General features: G+C 67.9%; 11 non-coding genes across 11 annotated transcripts; all 11 read left to right on the top strand.

Annotated features, from left to right (window-relative positions):
• Window positions 1-1,043: 1,043 nt before the first annotated feature.
• On the top strand, window positions 1,044-1,162 carry LOC129052626 (5S ribosomal RNA). Its single transcript, XR_008517707.1, has one exon. It is a non-coding gene; the product is annotated as a 5S ribosomal RNA (ribosomal RNA).
• A 2,180-nt stretch (window positions 1,163-3,342) lies between these two features.
• Window positions 3,343-3,461, top strand: LOC129052573 (5S ribosomal RNA). Its single transcript, XR_008517634.1, has one exon. It is a non-coding gene; the product is annotated as a 5S ribosomal RNA (ribosomal RNA).
• A 2,196-nt stretch (window positions 3,462-5,657) lies between these two features.
• LOC129052574 (5S ribosomal RNA) lies at window positions 5,658-5,776 on the top strand. Its single transcript, XR_008517635.1, has one exon. It is a non-coding gene; the product is annotated as a 5S ribosomal RNA (ribosomal RNA).
• Window positions 5,777-7,954: 2,178 nt separating this feature from the next.
• Window positions 7,955-8,073, top strand: LOC129052575 (5S ribosomal RNA). Its single transcript, XR_008517636.1, has one exon. It is a non-coding gene; the product is annotated as a 5S ribosomal RNA (ribosomal RNA).
• A 2,178-nt stretch (window positions 8,074-10,251) lies between these two features.
• LOC129052576 (5S ribosomal RNA) lies at window positions 10,252-10,370 on the top strand. Its single transcript, XR_008517637.1, has one exon. It is a non-coding gene; the product is annotated as a 5S ribosomal RNA (ribosomal RNA).
• A 2,196-nt stretch (window positions 10,371-12,566) lies between these two features.
• Window positions 12,567-12,685, top strand: LOC129052627 (5S ribosomal RNA). Its single transcript, XR_008517708.1, has one exon. It is a non-coding gene; the product is annotated as a 5S ribosomal RNA (ribosomal RNA).
• Window positions 12,686-14,863: 2,178 nt separating this feature from the next.
• LOC129052577 (5S ribosomal RNA) lies at window positions 14,864-14,982 on the top strand. The gene has a single exon (XR_008517641.1). It is a non-coding gene; the product is annotated as a 5S ribosomal RNA (ribosomal RNA).
• A 2,196-nt stretch (window positions 14,983-17,178) lies between these two features.
• LOC129052581 (5S ribosomal RNA) lies at window positions 17,179-17,297 on the top strand. Its single transcript, XR_008517648.1, has one exon. It is a non-coding gene; the product is annotated as a 5S ribosomal RNA (ribosomal RNA).
• A 2,178-nt stretch (window positions 17,298-19,475) lies between these two features.
• Window positions 19,476-19,594, top strand: LOC129052585 (5S ribosomal RNA). The gene has a single exon (XR_008517654.1). It is a non-coding gene; the product is annotated as a 5S ribosomal RNA (ribosomal RNA).
• Window positions 19,595-21,796: 2,202 nt separating this feature from the next.
• On the top strand, window positions 21,797-21,915 carry LOC129052588 (5S ribosomal RNA). Its single transcript, XR_008517659.1, has one exon. It is a non-coding gene; the product is annotated as a 5S ribosomal RNA (ribosomal RNA).
• Window positions 21,916-24,111: 2,196 nt separating this feature from the next.
• Window positions 24,112-24,230, top strand: LOC129052590 (5S ribosomal RNA). Its single transcript, XR_008517660.1, has one exon. It is a non-coding gene; the product is annotated as a 5S ribosomal RNA (ribosomal RNA).
• Window positions 24,231-25,643: the final 1,413 nt, after the last annotated feature.

Genomic DNA, 25,643 nt, shown 5'->3' on the forward strand with positions numbered 1-25,643 from the left:
TACCGGAGACGGGCGCTTCCTCTCGAAGGCTCTATCGCTCTCGCTCTCTAGCTCCCTCCGCCTCTCTCTTCTAGGTTTCCCCCTGGACCTCGCGCTACTTCTGTCGTCTTCCCTCTGTCTCTCTGTCTCTCTCTCTTTCTCTGTCCCTGTCTCTTTCTCAGCCTCTCTGTCTGTCTCCTTCCCTCTCCCCCTCCCCTGTCTCTCTCGATCGCTGTCTCTCTCCCTCCCTCGGTTTCTATCTCTCCATCCATCTCGTCCTTGCTCTCCTTCAAGCCGCGTGTGTGTGTGTACGTGTGTGTGTCTGTGTGTGTGTGTGTGTGTGTGTCTCAGTGGGTGAGTCTGTGTGTGTGTGTGTGTGTGTCTGAGTGGGTGAGTCTGTGTGTGTGTGTGTGTGTGCGCGCGTGCGTGCGTGTGCGAGCGAGCGCCGGCGCGTGCGAGCGCGCCCGGGTGTGTCTGTGTGTGGGGGAGTGGATTTGCTCCTGGTGGTGGCGGGGTGTGTCTGGGTTTCTCTCAGCCCCTCTCACCCGGGATCAGGCCGCCGCCTCTAGTGGCAGCCCGGGGCAAAGCGGGGCCACCCCCCCGACCCGCTACCCGCCCCCGCGCCCTCTTGCCCACCGGCCGGACCGGCCTTGGTCGGGACACGCGACCGTGCTGGGGGCGTTGGGAGAGAAAGGCCCCGCGCGGCCCGGCCGGCTGGTCGCCCTTGGCCAGCCCTGACGGCTCCGGGTGGGTGGGGCAAGAGGGGGCCTCGCGGGAGCGCCTGAGCGGCGACGGACGCAAAACGCCACCTCCGCGGCAGGGCGGAGGACCAGGAGGGGGTCCCGGGATCGTGGGCCCTGGGCCCTGACGCCTCGGAGCACTCCCTGTTCCGAGCGGGCCCCATGTGGTGGAAGCTCGGGAGCTGGGGAGCCGGGGGAAGGCCGCGGGCGAGCGGCTCGGGGGTCCCCGATCCGAGCCCCGCGGCCCCGGGCTGGCGGTGACGGCTGCAATCCGGCGGGCATGGCTGGGCCGGGCTCTTGGGGCAGCCAGGCGCCTGTCTCGGCGTCTACGGCCATACCACCCTGAACGCGCCCGATCTCGTCTGATCTCGGAAGCTAAGCCGGGTCGGGCCTGGTTAGTACTTGGATGGGAGACCGCCTGGGAATACCGGGTGCTGTAGGCTTTTTCTTTGGCTTTTTGCTTTTTCTTTCCTCTTCTTCCAGACGGAGTCTCGCTCTGTCGCCCAGGCTGGAGTGCAGCGGCGCCATCTCGGCTCACTGCAAGTTCCGCCTCCCGGGTTCACGCCCTTCTCCGGCCCCAGCCTCCCGAGTAGCTGGGACTGCAGGCGCCCGCCACCACGCCCGGCTGATTTTTTTTCTATTTTGCGTAGAGACGGGGTTTCACCCTGTTAGCCGGGATGGTCTCCACCTCCTCACCTGGTGATCCACCCGCCTCGGCCTCCCACCCACAGTGCTGGGATTACAGGCGGGAGCCACCGCGCCCGCCCGGCCTGCTGCAGGCTTTTTTGGCTTCCCCGCTGCCTCCCTTCCCCCTACAGTCGCCATGCTCCCCAACCTCCCCTCGCTCTGCTCCCCCTTTATCGCCCACCTACACCTCCGCCGCAGCCCAGCCGGGGACCTCCTCCTGGGGGTCCGCCCCTACTGCACGCCGGGCAGCAGCATCCCACCGCTTCCGCCTCGCCGCCGCCCCGCCAGGAGCCCGGCTCCAGCCTGGGAGGGCAGGGGGCCGGACCCCAGAGCCGCAGGCGCGGGTCCCCTGCCGTTCGCGGTGCCTTCCCGCTCCCGGAACGCCCAGGCCATTCAATTCACCCACCGGGCGGCGCGCCGTCGTCGCAACCTTCCAAACAGGGGGAAGGGGCGGGCAGGGTCAGCGGGTGCCACAGGCGCCAGCCCAGACCTCGGCTCCGGAACGCACGGGCTGCTTCACCCGGGGGAAGGACATTGCTTCGCCAGCCACCAGGAAAACTGTCCCTGTGCACCCGGATTCCCAACGGCCCCCCACTTCGTGTCAACACCAGTCCCGAGGACACGCCAGAGACCCAGGCCTCCGGCCCCGCCCGGTGCCACGGCTCCCGCCAAACGGGCGGGCGGGCGCACTCTGCAAATCCCGGGGCCCGCCGCCAGGCACCCAGAGCACAGGGTGGTGCCAAGAAAGGAAGGAACCTACGAAACCCACCTCCAAAGCAAGCAATTCAGCCAAGTAAAAGCCCGTCTCAGCGCTCCGTTGGTCCTCTCACAGGGACCGCCTGGCCCCCGTGTTCTGGCGCAGCCCAAGCCCCCTCCACCCTATCCCGGCCTGCTCAAAAGGGCGCTGCCTACCGGAGCCGGGCGCTTCCTCTCGAAGGCTCTATCGCTCTCGCTCTCTAGCTCCCTCCGCCACTCTCTTCTAGGTTTCCCCCTGGACCTCGCGCTACTTCTGCCGTCTTCCCTCTGTCTCTCTGTCTCTCTCTCTTTCTCTGTCCCTGTCTCTTTCTCAGCCTCTCTGTCTGTCTCCTTCCCTCTCCCCCTCCCCTGTCTCTCTCGATCGCTGTCTCTCTCCCTCCCTCGGTTTCTATCTCTCCATCCATCTCGTCCTTGCTCTCCTTCAAGCCGCGTGTGTGTGTGTACGTGTGTGTGTGTGTCTGTGTGTGTGTGTGTGCGTCTGAGTGGGTGAGTCTGTGTGTGTGTGTGTGTGTGTGTGTGCGTGTTCGTGCGCGCGTGCGTGCGTGCGTGTGCGAGCGAGCGCCCGCGCGTGCGAGCGCGCCCGGGTGTGTCTGTGTGTGGGGGAGTGGATTTGCTCCTGGTGGTGGCGGGGTGTGTCTGGGTTTCTCTCAGCCCCTCTCACCCGGGATCAGGCCGCCGCCTCTAGTGGCAGCCCGGGGCAAAGCGGGGCCACCCCCCCGACCCGCTACCCGCCCCCGCGCCCTCTTGCCCACCGGCCGGACGGGCCTTGGTCGGGACACGCGACCGTGCTGGGGGCGTTGGGAGAGAAAGGCCCCGCGCGGCCCGGCCGGCTGGTCGCCCTTGGCCAGCCCTGACGGCTCCGGGTGGGTGGGGCAAGAGGGGGCCTCGCGGGAGCGCCTGAGCGGCGAGGGACCCAAAACGCCACCTCCGCGGCAGGGCGGAGGACCAGGAGGGGGTCCCGGGATCGTGGGCCCTGGGCCCTGACGCCTCGGAGCACTCCCTGTTCCGAGCGGGCCCCATGTGGTGGAAGCTCGGGAGCTGGGGAGCCGGGGGAAGGCCGCGGGCGAGCGGCTCGGGGGTCCCCGATCCGAGCCCCGCGGCCCCGGGCTGGCGGTGACGGCTGCAATCCGGCGGGCATGGCTGGGCCGGGCTCTTGGGGCAGCCAGGCGCCTGTCTCGGCGTCTACGGCCATACCACCCTGAACGCGCCCGATCTCGTCTGATCTCGGAAGCTAAGCAGGGTCGGGCCTGGTTAGTACTTGGATGGGAGACCGCCTGGGAATACCGGGTGCTGTAGGCTTTTTCTTTGGCTTTTTGCTTTTTCTTTCCTCTTCTTCCAGACGGAGTCTCGCTCTGTCGCCCAGGCTGGAGTGCAGCGGCGCCATCTCGGCTCACTGCAAGCTCCGCCTCCGGGGTTCACGCCCTTCTCCGGCCCCAGCCTCCCGAGTAGCTGGGACTGCAGGCGCCCGCCACCACGCCCGGCTGATTTTTTTTCTATTTTGGGTAGAGACGGGGTTTCACCCTGTTAGCCGGGATGGTCTCTACCTCCTCACCTGGTGATCCACCCGCCTCGGCCTCCCACCCACAGTGCTGGGATTACAGGCGGGAGCCACCGCGCCCGCCCGGCCTGCTGCAGGCTTTTTTGGCTTCCCCGCTGCCTCCCTTCCCCCTACGGTCACCATGCTCCCCAACCTCCCCTCGCTCTGCTCCCCCTTTATCGCCCACCTACACCTCCGCCGCAGCCCAGCCGGAGACCTCCTCCTGGGGGTCCGCCCCTACTGCACGCCGGGCAGCAGCATCCCACCGCTTCCGCCTCGCCGCCGCCCCGCCAGGAGCCCGGCTCCAGCCTGGGAGGGCAGGGGGCCGGACCCCAGAGCCCCAGGCGCGGGTCCCCTGCCGTTCGCGGTGCCTTCCCGCTCCCGGAACGCCCAGGCCATTCAATTCACCCACCGGGCGGCGCGCCGTCGTCGCAACCTTCCAAACCGGGGGAAGGGGCGGGCAGGGGCAGCGGGTGCCACAGGCGCCAGCCCAGACCTCGGCTCCGGAACGCACGGGCTGCTTCACCCGGGGGAAGGACATTGCTTCGCCAGCCACCAGGAAAACAGTCCCTGTGCACCCGGATTCCCAACGGCCCCCCACTTCGTGTCAACACCAGTCCCGAGGACACGCCAGAGACCCAGGCCTCCGGCCCCGCCCGGTGCCACGGCTCCCGCCAAACGGGCGGGCGGGCGCACTCTGCAAATCCCGGGGCCCGCCGCAAGGCACCCAGAGCACAGGGTGGTGCCAAGAAAGGAAGGAACCTACGAAACCCACCTCCAAAGCAAGCAATTCAGCCAAGTAAAAGCCCGTCTCAGCGCTCCGTTGGTCCTCTCACAGGGACCGCCTGGCCCCCGTGTTCTGGCGCAGCCCAAGCCCCCTCCACCCTATCCCGGCCTGCTCAAAAGGGCGCTGCCTACCGGAGACGGGCGCTTCCTCTCGAAGGCTCTATCGCTCTCGCTCTCTAGCTCCCTCCGCCTCTCTCTTCTAGGTTTCCCCCTGGACCTCGCGCTACTTCTGTCGTCTTCCCTCTGTCTCTCTGTCTCTCTCTCTTTCTCTGTCCCTGTCTCTTTCTCAGCCTCTCTGTCTGTCTCCTTCCCTCTCCCCCTCCCCTGTCTCTCTCGATCGCTGTCTCTCTCCCTCCCTCGGTTTCTATCTCTCCATCCATCTCGTCCTTGCTCTCCTTCAAGCCGCGTGTGTGTGTGTACGTGTGTGTGTCTGTGTGTGTGTGTGTGTGTGTGTCTCAGTGGGTGAGTCTGTGTGTGTGTGTGTGTGTGTCTGAGTGGGTGAGTCTGTGTGTGTGTGTGTGTGTGCGCGCGTGCGTGCGTGTGCGAGCGAGCGCCGGCGCGTGCGAGCGCGCCCGGGTGTGTCTGTGTGTGGGGGAGTGGATTTGCTCCTGGTGGTGGCGGGGTGTGTCTGGGTTTCTCTCAGCCCCTCTCACCCGGGATCAGGCCGCCGCCTCTAGTGGCAGCCCGGGGCAAAGCGGGGCCACCCCCCCGACCCGCTACCCGCCCCCGCGCCCTCTTGCCCACCGGCCGGACCGGCCTTGGTCGGGACACGCGACCGTGCTGGGGGCGTTGGGAGAGAAAGGCCCCGCGCGGCCCGGCCGGCTGGTCGCCCTTGGCCAGCCCTGACGGCTCCGGGTGGGTGGGGCAAGAGGGGGCCTCGCGGGAGCGCCTGAGCGGCGAGGGACGCAAAACGCCACCTCCGCGGCAGGGCGGAGGACCAGGAGGGGGTCCCGGGATCGTGGGCCCTGGGCCCTGACGCCTCGGAGCACTCCCTGTTCCGAGCGGGCCCCATGTGGTGGAAGCTCGGGAGCTGGGGAGCCGGGGGAAGGCCCCGGGCGAGGGGCTCGGGGGTCCCCGATCCGAGCCCCGCGGCCCCGGGCTGGCGGTGACGGCTGCAATCCGGCGGGCATGGCTGGGCCGGGCTCTTGGGGCAGCCAGGCGCCTGTCTCGGCGTCTACGGCCATACCACCCTGAACGCGCCCGATCTCGTCTGATCTCGGAAGCTAAGCAGGGTCGGGCCTGGTTAGTACTTGGATGGGAGACCGCCTGGGAATACCGGGTGCTGTAGGCTTTTTCTTTGGCTTTTTGCTTTTTCTTTCCTCTTCTTCCAGACGGAGTCTCGCTCTGTCGCCCAGGCTGGAGTGCAGCGGCGCCATCTCGGCTCACTGCAAGCTCCGCCTCCCGGGTTCACGCCCTTCTCCGGCCCCAGCCTCCCGAGTAGCTGGGACTGCAGGCGCCCGCCACCACGCCCGGCTGATTTTTTTTCTATTTTGCGTAGAGACGGGGTTTCACCCTGTTAGCCGGGATGGTCTCCACCTCCTCACCTGGTGATCCACCCGCCTCGGCCTCCCACCCACAGTGCTGGGATTACAGGCGGGAGCCACCCCGCCCGCCCGGCCTGCTGCAGGCTTTTTTGGCTTCCCCGCTGCCTCCCTTCCCCTTACAGTCGCCATGCTCCCCAACATCCCCTCGCTCTGCTCCCCCTTTATCGCCCACCTACACCTCCGCCGCAGCCCAGCCGGGGACCTCCTCCTGGGGGTCCGCCCCTACTGCACGCCGGGCAGCAGCATCCCACCGCTTCCGCCTCGCCGCCGCCCCGCCAGGAGCCCGGCTCCAGCCTGGGAGGGCAGGGGGCCGGACCCCAGAGCCGCAGGCGCGGGTCCCCTGCCGTTCGCGGTGCCTTCCCGCTCCCGGAACGCCCAGGCCATTCAATTCACCCACCGGGCGGCGCGCCGTCGTCGCAACCTTCCAAACCGGGGGAAGGGGCGGGCAGGGTCAGCGGGTGCCACAGGCGCCAGCCCAGACCTCGGCTCCGGAACGCACGGGCTGCTTCACCCGGGGGAAGGACATTGCTTCGCCAGCCACCAGGAAAACTGTCCCTGTGCACCCGGATTCCCAACGGCCCCCCACTTCGTGTCAACACCAGTCCCGAGGACACGCCAGAGACCCAGGCCTCCGGCCCCGCCCGGTGCCACGGCTCCCGCCAAACGGGCGGGCGGGCGCACTCTGCAAATCCCGGGGCCCGCCGCCAGGCACCCAGAGCACAGGGTGGTGCCAAGAAAGGAAGGAACCTACGAAACCCACCTCCAAAGCAAGCAATTCAGCCAAGTAAAAGCCCATCTCAGCGCTCCGTTGGTCCTCTCACAGGGACCGCCTGGCCCCCGTGTTCTGGCGCAGCCCAAGCCCCCTCCACCCTATCCCGGCCTGCTCAAAAGGGCGCTGCCTACCGGAGCCGGGCGCTTCCTCTCGAAGGCTCTATCGCTCTCGCTCTCTAGCTCCCTCCGCCACTCTCTTCTAGGTTTCCCCCTGGACCTCGCGCTACTTCTGCCGTCTTCCCTCTGTCTCTCTGTCTCTCTCTCTTTCTCTGTCCCTGTCTCTTTCTCAGCCTCTCTGTCTGTCTCCTTCCCTCTCCCCCTCCCCTGTCTCTCTCGATCGCTGTCTCTCTCCCTCCCTCGGTTTCTATCTCTCCATCCATCTCGTCCTTGCTCTCCTTCAAGCCGCGTGTGTGTGTGTACGTGTGTGTGTGTCTGTGTGTGTGTGTGTGCGTCTGAGTGGGTGAGTCTGTGTGTGTGTGTGTGTGTGTGTGTGCGTGTTCGCGCGCGCGTGCGTGCGTGCGTGTGCGAGCGAGCGCCCGCGCGTGCGAGCGCGCCCGGGTGTGTCTGTGTGTGGTGGAGTGGATTTGCTCCTGGTGGTGGCGGGGTGTGTCTGGGTTTCTCTCAGCCCCTCTCACCCGGGATCAGGCCGCCGCCTCTAGTGGCAGCCCGGGGCAAAGCGGGGCCATCCCCCCGACCCGCTACCCGCCCCCGCGCCCTCTTGCCCACCGGCCGGACGGGCCTTGGTCGGGACACGCGACCGTGCTGGGGGCGTTGGGAGAGAAAGGCCCCGCGCGGCCCGGCTGGCTGGTCGCCCTTGGCCAGCCCTGACGGCTCCGGGTGGGTGGGGCAAGAGGGGGCCTCGCGGGAGCGCCTGAGCGGCGAGGGACCCAAAACGCCACCTCCGCGGCAGGGCGGAGGACCAGGAGGGGGTCCCGGGATCGTGGGCCCTGGGCCCTGACGCCTCGGAGCACTCCCTGTTCCGAGCGGGCCCCATGTGGTGGAAGCTCGGGAGCTGGGGAGCCGGGGGAAGGCCGCGGGCGAGCGGCTCGGGGGTCCCCGATCCGAGCCCCGCGGCCCCGGGCTGGCGGTGACGGCTGCAATCCGGCGGGCATGGCTGGGCCGGGCTCTTGGGGCAGCCAGGCGCCTGTCTCGGCGTCTACGGCCATACCACCCTGAACGCGCCCGATCTCGTCTGATCTCGGAAGCTAAGCAGGGTCGGGCCTGGTTAGTACTTGGATGGGAGACCGCCTGGGAATACCGGGTGCTGTAGGCTTTTTCTTTGGCTTTTTGCTTTTTCTTTCCTCTTCTTCCAGACGGAGTCTCGCTCTGTCGCCCAGGCTGGAGTGCAGCGGCGCCATCTCGGCTCACTGCAAGCTCCGCCTCCCGGGTTCACGCCCTTCTCCGGCCCCAGCCTCCCGAGTAGCTGGGACTGCAGGCGCCCGCCACCACGCCCGGCTGATTTTTTTTCTATTTTGGGTAGAGACGGGGTTTCACCCTGTTAGCCGGGATGGTCTCTACCTCCTCACCTGGTGATCCACCCGCCTCGGCCTCCCACCCACAGTGCTGGGATTACAGGCGGGAGCCACCGCGCCCGCCCGGCCTGCTGCAGGCTTTTTTGGCTTCCCCGCTGCCTCCCTTCCCCCTACGGTCACCATGCTCCCCAACCTCCCCTCGCTCTGCTCCCCCTTTATCGCCCACCTACACCTCCGCCGCAGCCCAGCCGGAGACCTCCTCCTGGGGGTCCGCCCCTACTGCACGCCGGGCAGCAGCATCCCACCGCTTCCGCCTCGCCGCCGCCCCGCCAGGAGCCCGGCTCCAGCCTGGGAGGGCAGGGGGCCGGACCCCAGAGCCGCAGGCGCGGGTCCCCTGCCGTTCGCGGTGCCTTCCCGCTCCCGGAACGCCCAGGCCATTCAATTCACCCACCGGGCGGCGCGCCGTCGTCGCAACCTTCCAAACCGGGGGAAGGGGCGGGCAGGGGCAGCGGGTGCCACAGGCGCCAGCCCAGACCTCGGCTCCGGAACGCACGGGCTGCTTCACCCGGGGGAAGGACATTGCTTCGCCAGCCACCAGGAAAACTGTCCCTGTGCACCCGGATTCCCAACGGCCCCCCACTTCGTGTCAACACCAGTCCCGAGGACACGCCAGAGACCCAGGCCTCCGGCCCCGCCCGGTGCCACGGCTCCCGCCAAACGGGCGGGCGGGCGCACTCTGCAAATCCCGGGGCCCGCCGCCAGGCACCCAGAGCACAGGGTGGTGCCAAGAAAGGAAGGAACCTACGAAACCCACCTCCAAAGCAAGCAATTCAGCCAAGTAAAAGCCCGTCTCAGCGCTCCGTTGGTCCTCTCACAGGGACCGCCTGGCCCCCGTGTTCTGGCGCAGCCCAAGCCCCCTCCACCCTATCCCGGCCTGCTCAAAAGGGCGCTGCCTAGCGGAGCCGGGCGCTTCCTCTCGAAGGCTCTATCGCTCTCGCTCTCTAGCTCCCTCCGCCACTCTCTTCTAGGTTTCCCCCTGGACCTCGCGCTACTTCTGCCGTCTTCCCTCTGTCTCTCTGTCTCTCTCTCTTTCTCTGTCCCTGTCTCTTTCTCAGCCTCTCTGTCTGTCTCCTTCCCTCTCCCCCTCCCCTGTCTCTCTCGATCGCTGTCTCTCTCCCTCCCTCGGTTTCTATCTCTCCATCCATCTCGTCCTTGCTCTCCTTCAAGCCGCGTGTGTGTGTGTACGTGTGTGTGTGTCTGTGTGTGTGTGTGTGCGTCTGAGTGGGTGAGTCTGTGTGTGTGTGTGTGTGTGTGTGTGCGTGTTCGCGCGCGCGTGCGTGCGTGCGTGTGCGAGCGAGCGCCCGCGCGTGCGAGCGCGCCCGGGTGTGTCTGTGTGTGGGGGAGTGGATTTGCTCCTGGTGGTGGCGGGGTGTGTCTGGGTTTCTCTCAGCCCCTCTCACCCGGGATCAGGCCGCCGCCTCTAGTGGCAGCCCGGGGCAAAGCGGGGCCACCCCCCCGACCCGCTACCCGCCCCCGCGCCCTCTTGCCCACCGGCCGGACGGGCCTTCGTCGGGACACGCGACCGTGCTGGGGGCGTTGGGAGAGAAAGGCCCCGCGCGGCCCGGCCGGCTGGTCGCCCTTGGCCAGCCCTGACGGCTCCGGGTGGGTGGGGCAAGATGGGGCCTCGCGGGAGCGCCTGAGCGGCGAGGGACCCAAAACGCCACCTCCGCGGCAGGGCGGAGGACCAGGAGGGGGTCCCGGGATCGTGGGCCCTGGGCCCTGACGCCTCGGAGCACTCCCTGTTCCGAGCGGGCCCCATGTGGTGGAAGCTCGGGAGCTGGGGAGCCGGGGGAAGGCCGCGGGCGAGCGGCTCGGGGGTCCCCGATCCGAGCCCCGCGGCCCCGGGCTGGCGGTGACGGCTGCAATCCGGCGGGCATGGCTGGGCCGGGCTCTTGGGGCAGCCAGGCGCCTGTCTCGGCGTCTACGGCCATACCACCCTGAACGCGCCCGATCTCGTCTGATCTCGGAAGCTAAGCAGGGTCGGGCCTGGTTAGTACTTGGATGGGAGACCGCCTGGGAATACCGGGTGCTGTAGGCTTTTTCTTTGGCTTTTTGCTTTTTCTTTCCTCTTCTTCCAGACGGAGTCTCGCTCTGTCGCCCAGGCTGGAGTGCAGCGGCGCCATCTCGGCTCACTGCAAGCTCCGCCTCCCGGGTTCACGCCCTTCTCCGGCCCCAGCCTCCCGAGTAGCTGGGACTGCAGGCGCCCGCCACCACGCCCGGCTGATTTTTTTTCTATTTTGGGTAGAGACGGGGTTTCACCCTGTTAGCCGGGATGGTCTCTACCTCCTCACCTGGTGATCCACCCGCCTCGGCCTCCCACCCACAGTGCTGGGATTACAGGCGGGAGCCACCGCGCCCGCCCGGCCTGCTGCAGGCTTTTTTGGCTTCCCCGCTGCCTCCCTTCCCCCTACGGTCACCATGCTCCCCAACCTCCCCTCGCTCTGCTCCCCCTTTATCGCCCACCTACACCTCCGCCGCAGCCCAGCCGGAGACCTCCTCCTGGGGGTCCGCCCCTACTGCACGCCGGGCAGCAGCATCCCACCGCTTCCGCCTCACCGCCGCCCCGCCAGGAGCCCGGCTCCAGCCTGGGAGGGCAGGGGGCCGGACCCCAGAGCCGCAGGCGCGGGTCCCCTGCCATTCGCGGTGCCTTCCCGCTCCCGGAACGCCCAGGCCATTCAATTCACCCACCGGGCGGCGCGCCGTCGTCGCAACCTTCCAAACCGGGGGAAGGGGCGGGCAGGGGCAGCGGGTGCCACAGGCGCCAGCCCAGACCTCGGCTCCGGAACGCACGGGCTGCTTCACCCGGGGGAAGGACATTGCTTCGCCAGCCACCAGGAAAACAGTCCCTGTGCACCCGGATTCCCAACGGCCCCCCACTTCGTGTCAACACCAGTCCCGAGGACACGCCAGAGACCCAGGCCTCTGGCCCCGCCCGGTGCCACGGCTCCCGCCAAACGGGCGGGCGGGCGCACTCTGCAAATCCCGGGGCCCGCCGCAAGGCACCCAGAGCACAGGGTGGTGCCAAGAAAGGAAGGAACCTACGAAACCCACCTCCAAAGCAAGCAATTCAGCCAAGTAAAAGCCCGTCTCAGCGCTCCGTTGGTCCTCTCACAGGGACCGCCTGGCCCCCGTGTTCTGGCGCAGCCCAAGCCCCCTCCACCCTATCCCGGCCTGCTCAAAAGGGCGCTGCCTACCGGAGACGGGCGCTTCCTCTCGAAGGCTCTATCGCTCTCGCTCTCTAGCTCCCTCCGCCTCTCTCTTCTAGGTTTCCCCCTGGACCTCGCGCTACTTCTGTCGTCTTCCCTCTGTCTCTCTGTCTCTCTCTCTTTCTCTGTCCCTGTCTCTTTCTCAGCCTCTCTGTCTGTCTCCTTCCCTCTCCCCCTCCCCTGTCTCTCTCGATCGCTGTCTCTCTCCCTCCCTCGGTTTCTATCTCTCCATCCATCTCGTCCTTGCTCTCCTTCAAGCCGCGTGTGTGTGTGTACGTGTGTGTGTCTGTGTGTGTGTGTGTGTGTGTGTCTCAGTGGGTGAGTCTGTGTGTGTGTGTGTGTGTGTCTGAGTGGGTGAGTCTGTGTGTGTGTGTGTGTGTGCGCGCGTGCGTGCGTGTGCGAGCGAGCGCCGGCGCGTGCGAGCGCGCCCGGGTGTGTCTGTGTGTGGGGGAGTGGATTTGCTCCTGGTGGTGGCGGGGTGTGTCTGGGTTTCTCTCAGCCCCTCTCACCCGGGATCAGGCCGCCGCCTCTAGTGGCAGCCCGGGGCAAAGCGGGGCCACCCCCCCGACCCGCTACCCGCCCCCGCGCCCTCTTGCCCACCGGCCGGACCGGCCTTGGTCGGGACACGCGACCGTGCTGGGGGCGTTGGGAGAGAAAGGCCCCGCGCGGCCCGGCCGGCTGGTCGCCCTTGGCCAGCCCTGACGGCTCCGGGTGGGTGGGGCAAGAGGGGGCCTCGCGGGAGCGCCTGAGCGGCGACGGACGCAAAACGCCACCTCCGCGGCAGGGCGGAGGACCAGGAGGGGGTCCCGGGATCGTGGGCCCTGGGCCCTGACGCCTCGGAGCACTCCCTGTTCCGAGCGGGCCCCATGTGGTGGAAGCTCGGGAGCTGGGGAGCCGGGGGAAGGCCGCGGGCGAGCGGCTCGGGGGTCCCCGATCCGAGCCCCGCGGCCCCGGGCTGGCGGTGACGGCTGCAATCCGGCGGGCATGGCTGGGCCGGGCTCTTGGGGCAGCCAGGCGCCTGTCTCGGCGTCTACGGCCATACCACCCTGAACGCGCCCGATCTCGTCTGATCTCGGAAGCTAAGCCGGGTCGGGCCTGGTTAGTACTTGGATGGGAGACCGCCTGGGAATACCGGGTGCTGTAGGCTTTTTCTTTGGCTTTTTGCTTTTTCTTTCCTCTTCTTCCAGACGGAGTCTCGCTCTGTCGCCCAGGCTGGAGTGCAGCGGCGCCATCTCGGCTCACTGCAAGTTCCGCCTCCCGGGTTCACGCCCTTCTCCGGCCCCAGCCTCCCGAGTAGCTGGGACTGCAGGCGCCCGCCACCACGCCCGGCTGATTTTTTTTCTATTTTGCGTAGAGACGGGGTTTCACCCTGTTAGCCGGGATGGTCTCCACCTCCTCACCTGGTGATCCACCCGCCTCGGCCTCCCACCCACAGTGCTGGGATTACAGGCGGGAGCCACCGCGCCCGCCCGGCCTGCTGCAGGCTTTTTTGGCTTCCCCGCTGCCTCCCTTCCCCCTACAGTCGCCATGCTCCCCAACCTCCCCTCGCTCTGCTCCCCCTTTATCGCCCACCTACACCTCCGCCGCAGCCCAGCCGGGGACCTCCTCCTGGGGGTCCGCCCCTACTGCACGCCGGGCAGCAGCATCCCACCGCTTCCGCCTCGCCGCCGCCCCGCCAGGAGCCCGGCTCCAGCCTGGGAGGGCAGGGGGCCGGACCCCAGAGCCGCAGGCGCGGGTCCCCTGCCGTTCGCGGTGCCTTCCCGCTCCCGGAACGCCCAGGCCATTCAATTCACCCACCGGGCGGCGCGCCGTCGTCGCAACCTTCCAAACAGGGGGAAGGGGCGGGCAGGGTCAGCGGGTGCCACAGGCGCCAGCCCAGACCTCGGCTCCGGAACGCACGGGCTGCTTCACCCGGGGGAAGGACATTGCTTCGCCAGCCACCAGGAAAACTGTCCCTGTGCACCCGGATTCCCAACGGCCCCCCACTTCGTGTCAACACCAGTCCCGAGGACACGCCAGAGACCCAGGCCTCCGGCCCCGCCCGGTGCCACGGCTCCCGCCAAACGGGCGGGCGGGCGCACTCTGCAAATCCCGGGGCCCGCCGCCAGGCACCCAGAGCACAGGGTGGTGCCAAGAAAGGAAGGAACCTACGAAACCCACCTCCAAAGCAAGCAATTCAGCCAAGTAAAAGCCCGTCTCAGCGCTCCGTTGGTCCTCTCACAGGGACCGCCTGGCCCCCGTGTTCTGGCGCAGCCCAAGCCCCCTCCACCCTATCCCGGCCTGCTCAAAAGGGCGCTGCCTACCGGAGCCGGGCGCTTCCTCTCGAAGGCTCTATCGCTCTCGCTCTCTAGCTCCCTCCGCCACTCTCTTCTAGGTTTCCCCCTGGACCTCGCGCTACTTCTGCCGTCTTCCCTCTGTCTCTCTGTCTCTCTCTCTTTCTCTGTCCCTGTCTCTTTCTCAGCCTCTCTGTCTGTCTCCTTCCCTCTCCCCCTCCCCTGTCTCTCTCGATCGCTGTCTCTCTCCCTCCCTCGGTTTCTATCTCTCCATCCATCTCGTCCTTGCTCTCCTTCAAGCCGCGTGTGTGTGTGTACGTGTGTGTGTGTCTGTGTGTGTGTGTGTGCGTCTGAGTGGGTGAGTCTGTGTGTGTGTGTGTGTGTGTGTGTGCGTGTTCGTGCGCGCGTGCGTGCGTGCGTGTGCGAGCGAGCGCCCGCGCGTGCGAGCGCGCCCGGGTGTGTCTGTGTGTGGGGGAGTGGATTTGCTCCTGGTGGTGGCGGGGTGTGTCTGGGTTTCTCTCAGCCCCTCTCACCCGGGATCAGGCCGCCGCCTCTAGTGGCAGCCCGGGGCAAAGCGGGGCCACCCCCCCGACCCGCTACCCGCCCCCGCGCCCTCTTGCCCACCGGCCGGACGGGCCTTGGTCGGGACACGCGACCGTGCTGGGGGCGTTGGGAGAGAAAGGCCCCGCGCGGCCCGGCCGGCTGGTCGCCCTTGGCCAGCCCTGACGGCTCCGGGTGGGTGGGGCAAGAGGGGGCCTCGCGGGAGCGCCTGAGCGGCGAGGGACCCAAAACGCCACCTCCGCGGCAGGGCGGAGGACCAGGAGGGGGTCCCGGGATCGTGGGCCCTGGGCCCTGACGCCTCGGAGCACTCCCTGTTCCGAGCGGGCCCCATGTGGTGGAAGCTCGGGAGCTGGGGAGCCGGGGGAAGGCCGCGGGCGAGCGGCTCGGGGGTCCCCGATCCGAGCCCCGCGGCCCCGGGCTGGCGGTGACGGCTGCAATCCGGCGGGCATGGCTGGGCCGGGCTCTTGGGGCAGCCAGGCGCCTGTCTCGGCGTCTACGGCCATACCACCCTGAACGCGCCCGATCTCGTCTGATCTCGGAAGCTAAGCAGGGTCGGGCCTGGTTAGTACTTGGATGGGAGACCGCCTGGGAATACCGGGTGCTGTAGGCTTTTTCTTTGGCTTTTTGCTTTTTCTTTCCTCTTCTTCCAGACGGAGTCTCGCTCTGTCGCCCAGGCTGGAGTGCAGCGGCGCCATCTCGGCTCACTGCAAGCTCCGCCTCCGGGGTTCACGCCCTTCTCCGGCCCCAGCCTCCCGAGTAGCTGGGACTGCAGGCGCCCGCCACCACGCCCGGCTGATTTTTTTTCTATTTTGGGTAGAGACGGGGTTTCACCCTGTTAGCCGGGATGGTCTCTACCTCCTCACCTGGTGATCCACCCGCCTCGGCCTCCCACCCACAGTGCTGGGATTACAGGCGGGAGCCACCGCGCCCGCCCGGCCTGCTGCAGGCTTTTTTGGCTTCCCCGCTGCCTCCCTTCCCCCTACGGTCACCATGCTCCCCAACCTCCCCTCGCTCTGCTCCCCCTTTATCGCCCACCTACACCTCCGCCGCAGCCCAGCCGGAGACCTCCTCCTGGGGGTCCGCCCCTACTGCACGCCGGGCAGCAGCATCCCACCGCTTCCGCCTCGCCGCCGCCCCGCCAGGAGCCCGGCTCCAGCCTGGGAGGGCAGGGGGCCGGACCCCAGAGCCCCAGGCGCGGGTCCCCTGCCGTTCGCGGTGCCTTCCCGCTCCCGGAACGCCCAGGCCATTCAATTCACCCACCGGGCGGCGCGCCGTCGTCGCAACCTTCCAAACCGGGGGAAGGGGCGGGCAGGGGCAGCGGGTGCCACAGGCGCCAGCCCAGACCTCGGCTCCGGAACGCACGGGCTGCTTCACCCGGGGGAAGGACATTGCTTCGCCAGCCACCAGGAAAACAGTCCCTGTGCACCCGGATTCCCAACGGCCCCCCACTTCGTGTCAACACCAGTCCCGAGGACACGCCAGAGACCCAGGCCTCCGGCCCCGCCCGGTGCCACGGCTCCCGCCAAACGGGCGGGCGGGCGCACTCTGCAAATCCCGGGGCCCGCCGCAAGGCACCCAGAGCACAGGGTGGTGCCAAGAAAGGAAGGAACCTACGAAACCCACCTCCAAAGCAAGCAATTCAGCCAAGTAAAAGCCCGTCTCAGCGCTCCGTTGGTCCTCTCACAGGGACCGCCTGGCCCCCGTGTTCTGGCGCAGCCCAAGCCCCCTCCACCCTATCCCGGCCTGCTCAAAAGGGCGCTGCCTACCGGAGACGGGCGCTTCCTCTCGAAGGCTCTATCGCTCTCGCTCTCTAGCTCCCTCCGCCTCTCTCTTCTAGGTTTCCCCCTGGACCTCGCGCTACTTCTGTCGTCTTCCCTCTGTCTCTCTGTCTCTCTCTCTTTCTCTGTCCCTGTCTCTTTCTCAGCCTCTCTGTCTGTCTCCTTCCCTCTCCCCCTCCCCTGTCTCTCTCGATCGCTGTCTCTCTCCCTCCCTCGGTTTCTATCTCTCCATCCATCTCGTCCTTGCTCTCCTTCAAGCCGCGTGTGTGTGTGTACGTGTGTGTGTCTGTGTGTGTGTGTGTGTGTGTGTCTCAGTGGGTGAGTCTGTGTGTGTGTGTGTGTGTGTCTGAGTGGGTGAGTCTGTGTGTGTGTGTGTGTGTGCGCGCGTGCGTGCGTGTGCGAGCGAGCGCCGGCGCGTGCGAGCGCGCCCGGGTGTGTCTGTGTGTGGGGGAGTGGATTTGCTCCTGGTGGTGGCGGGGTGTGTCTGGGTTTCTCTCAGCCCCTCTCACCCGGGATCAGGCCGCCGCCTCTAGTGGCAGCCCGGGGCAAAGCGGGGCCACCCCCCCGACCCGCTACCCGCCCCCGCGCCCTCTTGCCCACCGGCCGGACCGGCCTTGGTCGGGACACGCGACCGTGCTGGGGGCGTTGGGAGAGAAAGGCCCCGCGCGGCCCGGCCGGCTGGTCGCCCTTGGCCAGCCCTGACGGCTCCGGGTGGGTGGGGCAAGAGGGGGCCTCGCGGGAGCGCCTGAGCGGCGAGGGACGCAAAACGCCACCTCCGCGGCAGGGCGGAGGACCAGGAGGGGGTCCCGGGATCGTGGGCCCTGGGCCCTGACGCCTCGGAGCACTCCCTGTTCCGAGCGGGCCCCATGTGGTGGAAGCTCGGGAGCTGGGGAGCCGGGGGAAGGCCCCGGGCGAGGGGCTCGGGGGTCCCCGATCCGAGCCCCGCGGCCCCGGGCTGGCGGTGACGGCTGCAATCCGGCGGGCATGGCTGGGCCGGGCTCTTGGGGCAGCCAGGCGCCTGTCTCGGCGTCTACGGCCATACCACCCTGAACGCGCCCGATCTCGTCTGATCTCGGAAGCTAAGCAGGGTCGGGCCTGGTTAGTACTTGGATGGGAGACCGCCTGGGAATACCGGGTGCTGTAGGCTTTTTCTTTGGCTTTTTGCTTTTTCTTTCCTCTTCTTCCAGACGGAGTCTCGCTCTGTCGCCCAGGCTGGAGTGCAGCGGCGCCATCTCGGCTCACTGCAAGCTCCGCCTCCCGGGTTCACGCCCTTCTCCGGCCCCAGCCTCCCGAGTAGCTGGGACTGCAGGCGCCCGCCACCACGCCCGGCTGATTTTTTTTCTATTTTGCGTAGAGACGGGGTTTCACCCTGTTAGCCGGGATGGTCTCCACCTCCTCACCTGGTGATCCACCCGCCTCGGCCTCCCACCCACAGTGCTGGGATTACAGGCGGGAGCCACCCCGCCCGCCCGGCCTGCTGCAGGCTTTTTTGGCTTCCCCGCTGCCTCCCTTCCCCTTACAGTCGCCATGCTCCCCAACATCCCCTCGCTCTGCTCCCCCTTTATCGCCCACCTACACCTCCGCCGCAGCCCAGCCGGGGACCTCCTCCTGGGGGTCCGCCCCTACTGCACGCCGGGCAGCAGCATCCCACCGCTTCCGCCTCGCCGCCGCCCCGCCAGGAGCCCGGCTCCAGCCTGGGAGGGCAGGGGGCCGGACCCCAGAGCCGCAGGCGCGGGTCCCCTGCCGTTCGCGGTGCCTTCCCGCTCCCGGAACGCCCAGGCCATTCAATTCACCCACCGGGCGGCGCGCCGTCGTCGCAACCTTCCAAACCGGGGGAAGGGGCGGGCAGGGTCAGCGGGTGCCACAGGCGCCAGCCCAGACCTCGGCTCCGGAACGCACGGGCTGCTTCACCCGGGGGAAGGACATTGCTTCGCCAGCCACCAGGAAAACTGTCCCTGTGCACCCGGATTCCCAACGGCCCCCCACTTCGTGTCAACACCAGTCCCGAGGACACGCCAGAGACCCAGGCCTCCGGCCCCGCCCGGTGCCACGGCTCCCGCCAAACGGGCGGGCGGGCGCACTCTGCAAATCCCGGGGCCCGCCGCCAGGCACCCAGAGCACAGGGTGGTGCCAAGAAAGGAAGGAACCTACGAAACCCACCTCCAAAGCAAGCAATTCAGCCAAGTAAAAGCCCATCTCAGCGCTCCGTTGGTCCTCTCACAGGGACCGCCTGGCCCCCGTGTTCTGGCGCAGCCCAAGCCCCCTCCACCCTATCCCGGCCTGCTCAAAAGGGCGCTGCCTACCGGAGCCGGGCGCTTCCTCTCGAAGGCTCTATCGCTCTCGCTCTCTAGCTCCCTCCGCCACTCTCTTCTAGGTTTCCCCCTGGACCTCGCGCTACTTCTGCCGTCTTCCCTCTGTCTCTCTGTCTCTCTCTCTTTCTCTGTCCCTGTCTCTTTCTCAGCCTCTCTGTCTGTCTCCTTCCCTCTCCCCCTCCCCTGTCTCTCTCGATCGCTGTCTCTCTCCCTCCCTCGGTTTCTATCTCTCCATCCATCTCGTCCTTGCTCTCCTTCAAGCCGCGTGTGTGTGTGTACGTGTGTGTGTGTCTGTGTGTGTGTGTGTGCGTCTGAGTGGGTGAGTCTGTGTGTGTGTGTGTGTGTGTGTGTGCGTGTTCGCGCGCGCGTGCGTGCGTGCGTGTGCGAGCGAGCGCCCGCGCGTGCGAGCGCGCCCGGGTGTGTCTGTGTGTGGTGGAGTGGATTTGCTCCTGGTGGTGGCGGGGTGTGTCTGGGTTTCTCTCAGCCCCTCTCACCCGGGATCAGGCCGCCGCCTCTAGTGGCAGCCCGGGGCAAAGCGGGGCCACCCCCCCGACCCGCTACCCGCCCCCGCGCCCTCTTGCCCACCGGCCGGACGGGCCTTGGTCGGGACACGCGACCGTGCTGGGGGCGTTGGGAGAGAAAGGCCCCGCGCGGCCCGGCCGGCTGGTCGCCCTTGGCCAGCCCTGACGGCTCCGGGTGGGTGGGGCAAGAGGGGGCCTCGCGGGAGCGCCTGAGCGGCGAGGGACCCAAAACGCCACCTCCGCGGCAGGGCGGAGGACCAGGAGGGGGTCCCGGGATCGTGGGCCCTGGGCCCTGACGCCTCGGAGCACTCCCTGTTCCGAGCGGGCCCCATGTGGTGGAAGCTCGGGAGCTGGGGAGCCGGGGGAAGGCCGCGGGCGAGCGGCTCGGGGGTCCCCGATCCGAGCCCCGCGGCCCCGGGCTGGCGGTGACGGCTGCAATCCGGCGGGCATGGCTGGGCCGGGCTCTTGGGGCAGCCAGGCGCCTGTCTCGGCGTCTACGGCCATACCACCCTGAACGCGCCCGATCTCGTCTGATCTCGGAAGCTAAGCAGGGTCGGGCCTGGTTAGTACTTGGATGGGAGACCGCCTGGGAATACCGGGTGCTGTAGGCTTTTTCTTTGGCTTTTTGCTTTTTCTTTCCTCTTCTTCCAGACGGAGTCTCGCTCTGTCGCCCAGGCTGGAGTGCAGCGGCGCCATCTCGGCTCACTGCAAGCTCCGCCTCCCGGGTTCACGCCCTTCTCCGGCCCCAGCCTCCCGAGTAGCTGGGACTGCAGGCGCCCGCCACCACGCCCGGCTGATTTTTTTTCTATTTTGGGTAGAGACGGGGTTTCACCCTGTTAGCCGGGATGGTCTCTACCTCCTCACCTGGTGATCCACCCGCCTCGGCCTCCCACCCACAGTGCTGGGATTACAGGCGGGAGCCACCGCGCCCGCCCGGCCTGCTGCAGGCTTTTTTGGCTTCCCCGCTGCCTCCCTTCCCCCTACGGTCACCATGCTCCCCAACCTCCCCTCGCTCTGCTCCCCCTTTATCGCCCACCTACACCTCCGCCGCAGCCCAGCCGGAGACCTCCTCCTGGGGGTCCGCCCCTACTGCACGCCGGGCAGCAGCATCCCACCGCTTCCGCCTCGCCGCCGCCCCGCCAGGAGCCCGGCTCCAGCCTGGGAGGGCAGGGGGCCGGACCCCAGAGCCGCAGGCGCGGGTCCCCTGCCGTTCGCGGTGCCTTCCCGCTCCCGGAACGCCCAGGCCATTCAATTCACCCACCGGGCGGCGCGCCGTCGTCGCAACCTTCCAAACCGGGGGAAGGGGCGGGCAGGGGCAGCGGGTGCCACAGGCGCCAGCCCAGACCTCGGCTCCGGAACGCACGGGCTGCTTCACCCGGGGGAAGGACATTGCTTCGCCAGCCACCAGGAAAACAGTCCCTGTGCACCCGGATTCCCAACGGCCCCCCACTTCGTGTCAACACCAGTCCCGAGGACACGCCAGAGACCCAGGCCTCCGGCCCCGCCCGGTGCCACGGCTCCCGCCAAACGGGCGGGCGGGCGCACTCTGCAAATCCCGGGGCCCGCCGCAAGGCACCCAGAGCACAGGGTGGTGCCAAGAAAGGAAGGAACCTACGAAACCCACCTCCAAAGCAAGCAATTCAGCCAAGTAAAAGCCCGTCTCAGCGCTCCGTTGGTCCTCTCACAGGGACCGCCTGGCCCCCGTGTTCTGGCGCAGCCCAAGCCCCCTCCACCCTATCCCGGCCTGCTCAAAAGGGCGCTGCCTGCCGGAGACGGGCGCTTCCTCTCGAAGGCTCTATCGCTCTCGCTCTCTAGCTCCCTCCGCCTCTCTCTTCTAGGTTTCCCCCTGGACCTCGCGCTACTTCTGTCGTCTTCCCTCTGTCTCTCTGTCTCTCTCTCTTTCTCTGTCCCTGTCTCTTTCTCAGCCTCTCTGTCTGTCTCCTTCCCTCTCCCCCTCCCCTGTCTCTCTCGATCGCTGTCTCTCTCCCTCCCTCGGTTTCTATCTCTCCATCCATCTCGTCCTTGCTCTCCTTCAAGCCGCGTGTGTGTGTGTACGTGTGTGTGTCTGTGTGTGTGTGTGTGTGTGTGTCTCAGTGGGTGAGTCTGTGTGTGTGTGTGTGTGTGTGTGTGTCTGAGTGGGTGAGTCTGTGTGTGTGTGTGTGTGTGCGCGCGTGCGTGCGTGTGCGAGCGAGCGCCGGCGCGTGCGAGCGTGCCCGGGTGTGTCTGTGTGTGGGGGAGTGGATTTGCTCCTGGTGGTGGCGGGGTGTGTCTGGGTTTCTCTCAGCCCCTCTCACCCGGGATCAGGCCGCCGCCTCTAGTGGCAGCCCGGGGCAAAGCGGGGCCACCCCCCCGACCCGCTACCCGCCCCCGCGCCCTCTTGCCCACCGGCCGGACCGGCCTTGGTCGGGACACGCGACCGTGCTGGGGGCTTTGGGAGAGAAAGGCCCCGCGCGGCCCGGCCGGCTGGTCGCCCTTGGCCAGCCCTGACGGCTCCGGGTGGGTGGGGCAAGAGGGGGCCTCGCGGGAGCGCCTGAGCGGCGAGGGACGCAAAACGCCACCTCCGCGGCAGGGCGGAGGACCAGGAGGGGGTCCCGGGATCGTGGGCCCTGGGCCCTGACGCCTCGGAGCACTCCCTGTTCCGAGCGGGCCCCATGTGGTGGAAGCTCGGGAGCTGGGGAGCCGGGGGAAGGCCGCGGGCGAGCGGCTCGTGGGTCCCCGATCCGAGCCCCGCGGCCCCGGGCTGGCGGTGACGGCTGCAATCCGGCGGGCATGGCTGGGCCGGGCTCTTGGGGCAGCCAGGCGCCTGTCTCGGCGTCTACGGCCATACCACCCTGAACGCGCCCGATCTCGTCTGATCTCGGAAGCTAAGCAGGGTCGGGCCTGGTTAGTACTTGGATGGGAGACCGCCTGGGAATACCGGGTGCTGTAGGCTTTTTCTTTGGCTTTTTGCTTTTTCTTTCCTCTTCTTCCAGACGGAGTCTCGCTCTGTCGCCCAGGCTGGAGTGCAGCGGCGCCATCTCGGCTCACTGCAAGCTCCGCCTCCCGGGTTCACGCCCTTCTCCGGCCCCAGCCTCCCGAGTAGCTGGGACTGCAGGCGCCCGCCACCACGCCCGGCTGATTTTTTTTCTATTTTGGGTAGAGACGGGGTTTCACCCTGTTAGCCGGGATGGTCTCTACCTCCTCACCTGGTGATCCACCCGCCTCGGCCTCCCACCCACAGTGCTGGGATTACAGGCGGGAGCCACCGCGCCCGCCCGGCCTGCTGCAGGCTTTTTTGGCTTCCCCGCTGCCTCCCTTCCCCCTACGGTCACCATGCTCCCCAACCTCCCCTCGCTCTGCTCCCCCTTTATCGCCCACCTACACCTCCGCCGCAGCCCAGCCGGAGACCTCCTCCTGGGGGTCCGCCCCTACTGCACGCCGGGCAGCAGCATCCCACCGCTTCCGCCTCGCCGCCGCCCCGCCAGGAGCCCGGCTCCAGCCTGGGAGGGCAGGGGGCCGGACCCCAGAGCCGCAGGCGCGGGTCCCCTGCCGTTCGCGGTGCCTTCCCGCTCCCGGAACGCCCAGGCCATTCAATTCACCCACCGGGCGGCGCGCCATCGTCGCAACCTTCCAAACCGGTGGAAGGGGCGGGCAGGGGCAGCGGGTGCCACAGGCGCCAGCCCAGACCTCGGCTCCGGAACGCACGGGCTGCTTCACCCGGGGGAAGGACATTGCTTCGCCAGCCACCAGGAAAACAGTCCCTGTGCACCCGGATTCCCAACGGCCCCCCACTTCGTGTGAACACCAGTCCCGAGGACACGCCAGAGACCCAGGCCTCCGGCCCCGCCCGGTGCCACGGCTCCCGCCAAACGGGCGGGCGGGCGCACTCTGCAAATCCCGGGGCCCGCCGCAAGGCACCCAGAGCACAGGGTGGTGCCAAGAAAGGAAGGAACCTACGAAACCCACCTCCAAAGCAAGCAATTCAGCCAAGTAAAAGCCCGTCTCAGCGCTCCGTTGGTCCTCTCACAGGGACCGCCTGGCCCCCGTGTTCTGGCGCAGCCCAAGCCCCCTCCACCCTATCCCGGCCTGCTCAAAAGGGCGCTGCCTACCGGAGACGGGCGCTTCCTCTCGAAGGCTCTATCGCTCTCGCTCTCTAGCTCCCTCCGCCTCTCTCTTCTAGGTTTCCCCCTGGACCTCGCGCTACTTCTGTCGTCTTCCCTCTGTCTCTCTGTCTCTCTCTCTTTCTCTGTCCCTGTCTCTTTCTCAGCCTCTCTGTCTGTCTCCTTCCCTCTCCCCCTCCCCTGTCTCTCTCGATCGCTGTCTCTCTCCCTCCCTCGGTTTCTATCTCTCCATCCATCTCGTCCTTGCTCTCCTTCAAGCCGCGTGTGTGTGTGTACGTGTGTGTGTCTGTGTGTGTGTGTGTGTGTGTGTCTCAGTGGGTGAGTCTGTGTGTGTGTGTGTGTGTGTCTGAGTGGGTGAGTCTGTGTGTGTGTGTGTGTGTGCGCGCGTGCGTGCGTGTGCGAGCGAGCGCCGGCGCGTGCGAGCGCGCCCGGGTGTGTCTGTGTGTGGGGGAGTGGATTTGCTCCTGGTGGTGGCGGGGTGTGTCTGGGTTTCTCTCAGCCCCTCTCACCCGGGATCAGGCCGCCGCCTCTAGTGGCAGCCCGGGGCAAAGCGGGGCCACCCCCCCGACCCGCTACCCGCCCCCGCGCCCTCTTGCCCACCGGCCGGACCGGCCTTGGTCGGGACACGCGACCGTGCTGGGGGCGTTGGGAGAGAAAGGCCCCGCGCGGCCCGGCCGGCTGGTCGCCCTTGGCCAGCCCTGACGGCTCCGGGTGGGTGGGGCAAGAGGGGGCCTCGCGGGAGCGCCTGAGCGGCGAGGGACGCAAAACGCCACCTCCGCGGCAGGGCGGAGGACCAGGAGGGGGTCCCGGGATCGTGGGCCCTGGGCCCTGACGCCTCGGAGCACTCCCTGTTCCGAGCGGGCCCCATGTGGTGGAAGCTCGGGAGCTGGGGAGCCGGGGGAAGGCCCCGGGCGAGGGGCTCGGGGGTCCCCGATCCGAGCCCCGCGGCCCCGGGCTGGCGGTGACGGCTGCAATCCGGCGGGCATGGCTGGGCCGGGCTCTTGGGGCAGCCAGGCGCCTGTCTCGGCGTCTACGGCCATACCACCCTGAACGCGCCCGATCTCGTCTGATCTCGGAAGCTAAGCAGGGTCGGGCCTGGTTAGTACTTGGATGGGAGACCGCCTGGGAATACCGGGTGCTGTAGGCTTTTTCTTTGGCTTTTTGCTTTTTCTTTCCTCTTCTTCCAGACGGAGTCTCGCTCTGTCGCCCAGGCTGGAGTGCAGCGGCGCCATCTCGGCTCACTGCAAGCTCCGCCTCCCGGGTTCACGCCCTTCTCCGGCCCCAGCCTCCCGAGTAGCTGGGACTGCAGGCGCCCGCCACCACGCCCGGCTGATTTTTTTTCTATTTTGCGTAGAGACGGGGTTTCACCCTGTTAGCCGGGATGGTCTCCACCTCCTCACCTGGTGATCCACCCGCCTCGGCCTCCCACCCACAGTGCTGGGATTACAGGCGGGAGCCACCGCGCCCGCCCGGCCTGCTGCAGGCTTTTTTGGCTTCCCCGCTGCCTCCCTTCCCCCTACAGTCGCCATGCTCCCCAACCTCCCCTCGCTCTGCTCCCCCTTTATCGCCCACCTACACCTCCGCCGCAGCCCAGCCGGAGACCTCCTCCTGGGGGTCCGCCCCTACTGCACGCCGGGCAGCAGCATCCCACCGCTTCCGCCTCGCCGCCGCCCCGCCAGGAGCCCGGCTCCAGCCTGGGAGGGCAGGGGGCCGGACCCCAGAGCCGCAGGCGCGGGTCCCCTGCCGTTCGCGGTGCCTTCCCGCTCCCGGAACGCCCAGGCCATTCAATTCACCCACCGGGCGGCGCGCCGTCGTCGCAACCTTCCAAACCGGGGGAAGGGGCGGGCAGGGGCAGCGGGTGCCACAGGCGCCAGCCCAGACCTCGGCTCCGGAACGCACGGGCTGCTTCACCCGGGGGAAGGACATTGCTTCGCCAGCCACCAGGAAAACAGTCCCTGTGCACCCGGATTCCCAACGGCCCCCCACTTCGTGTCAACACCAGTCCCGAGGACACACCAGAGACCCAGGCCTCCGGCCCCGCCCGGTGCCACGGCTCCCGCCAAACGGGCGGGCGGGCGCACTCTGCAAATCCCGGGGCCCGCCGCAAGGCACCCAGAGCACAGGGTGGTGCCAAGAAAGGAAGGAACCTACGAAACCCACCTCCAAAGCAAGCAATTCAGCCAAGTAAAAGCCCGTCTCAGCGCTCCGTTGGTCCTCTCACAGGGACCGCCTGGCCCCCGTGTTCTGGCGCAGCCCAAGCCCCCTCCACCCTATCCCGGCCTGCTCAAAAGGGCGCTGCCTGCCGGAGACGGGCGCTTCCTCTCGAAGGCTCTATCGCTCTCGCTCTCTAGCTCCCTCCGCCTCTCTCTTCTAGGTTTCCCCCTGGACCTCGCGCTACTTCTGTCGTCTTCCCTCTGTCTCTCTGTCTCTCTCTCTTTCTCTGTCCCTGTCTCTTTCTCAGCCTCTCTGTCTGTCTCCTTCCCTCTCCCCCTCCCCTGTCTCTCTCGATCGCTGTCTCTCTCCCTCCCTCGGTTTCTATCTCTCCATCCATCTCGTCCTT

Source organism: Pongo abelii, chromosome 1 (assembly GCF_028885655.2).
Source record: "Pongo abelii isolate AG06213 chromosome 1, NHGRI_mPonAbe1-v2.0_pri, whole genome shotgun sequence".
NCBI lineage: Eukaryota > Metazoa > Chordata > Mammalia > Primates > Hominidae > Pongo > Pongo abelii.